We start from the raw sequence: 1,857 nt of genomic DNA, 5'->3' as shown, positions 1-1,857 counted from the left end.
AGTTGAAAGACATCACCTATTCCATTTTTTGCAAATCTAAAGATATCTCCACTCCATATGTTCATATGGACTATTTGTGCCCAACCTGTGGTAGAGCCTCCTGAGCTCTTATTGGTCTGATCAGCCACAGTCAGACACACTGTACCTCTACTCCAACATAGTGATGTCATGTTGGTCTTCTTTGAGCATGAAGGACAACAACCATACTTCCTCTTTCCATTTAACCCTACTAGGCTGTTTGAGAGGCAGCTGCATTTTGGAAGTTCTGTTTTTATCCCAAATGATTACTCACTTTCTTAAGTTGTTAACCCTGAAATAAAGTTTGTTGACCAACAAAAGACACATGTTCCCCCTTTCAGAGATAAAAATTACATTTCTGCCCAGTAAGGTTAGGCGGGGAGCTGGATCTACAGAGGAAATGAGACAGAGACAGTGTTATCTTTCACCAACCTCTCAAAAGTACCCAAAAGATAGAATCCTGAATCTATTTACCTTCTTTTAAGAGGAAGGAAACGGAGCCAGAAGCAGCAAGCTATCAGGAAAAGAGAGGCTACTACTGCCTCAGCCTGAAGGTTTGAAGCAGCTAATTTTTCCCTCTTCTTTCCAAAAGAACAGCCTCTAGAGAAGACTGGAGAGTATGAGTGGAGCAGACACAGCAGCCTAGCTGCAAAGCATCAATTGGGCATGTGTGGTCACCATAGCGATGCTGCCATAGAAACCCAATGACTAACAGCTTCTAAATTCACCGACTGGTACTCCCCCTAGTGGTTAGACTTATTTGTTCAACTCGAATCTGGTTGGCATGTAAACTCCTTAGGGATACAGAATGTTTTATATCCTCAATGCTTAAGACATTATTTTGCACGTAATAGGCCCTTTATAATAACAATATCTATGCATATGTATAATCTGTATCGAATTGCTTACCGTCTTAGGGATGAGGGAGGGAGAAAATTTGAGACTCAAAATTTTATAAAAAATGAATGCTAACGGAATGTGTTTTTCATGACTACACATGTATAACCCATGTCAAATTGCTTGCCTTCTTAATGGGGGGGGGGGGGAAGAAGGGAGAGAATTTGGGAATCCAAATTTGAGAAAAGAATGCTTAAATTCTCTTTACATGTAACTAGAAAAGATAAAAGACTATTAGAAAGTAAAAATATCTAGCATTTATATTGCTGCTCTAAGGTTTGCAAAGTGCTTTGTAAATAGTATCTCATTTGGTCCTCCTAACAACTCTGGGAAGCAGGTACTATTATTATCTTGGAGAAACAGGCTAAGAGAAGGCAAATAACTTGTCCAGGGTCTCACAGCTATTAGGTGTCTGAGGCTGGATTTGAACTCAGATTTTCCTGACTGCAGGCCCAGGGCTCTATCCATTAAGCCGCCTAACTGCCCCTTTACAGCTATTTATTGGATTGGATTGGAAGCTTCCATCTAATCTCCAGAAGTGAGCGCAAAGTTTCTTGTACTTTTCTTTTGGGAAAGATGAAAAAAATACAGTCTGATAAATTCCCCAGGGGTCTACACTTGGGCCTACGATGCTTAAGATTTTTATCAGTGTTTTGGATAAAAATAAAGATAGCACATTTATCAAACTGGTTCCAAAAGACAATCTAAGCCACCACAGATCCTAACTCTCTGTTCAAAGGGAACTGGGGAGGGAGGTGGGGCATTGCTTCTAGAGCAGGGGTAGGGAACGTGCTGCCTTGAGGCCACATGTGGCCCTCTAGGTCCTCAAGTGCAGCCCTTGACTGAATCCAAACTTCACAGAACAAATCCACTTAACAAAAGGATTTGTTCTGTAAAACTTGGACTCAATCAAAAGGCCCCACCCAAGGACCTAGAAGGCCA

This window comes from Trichosurus vulpecula, chromosome 1 (genome assembly GCF_011100635.1).
Source record: "Trichosurus vulpecula isolate mTriVul1 chromosome 1, mTriVul1.pri, whole genome shotgun sequence".
In the NCBI taxonomy this organism is placed as follows: domain Eukaryota; kingdom Metazoa; phylum Chordata; class Mammalia; order Diprotodontia; family Phalangeridae; genus Trichosurus; species Trichosurus vulpecula.
This window is presented reverse-complemented; position numbering follows the sequence as displayed.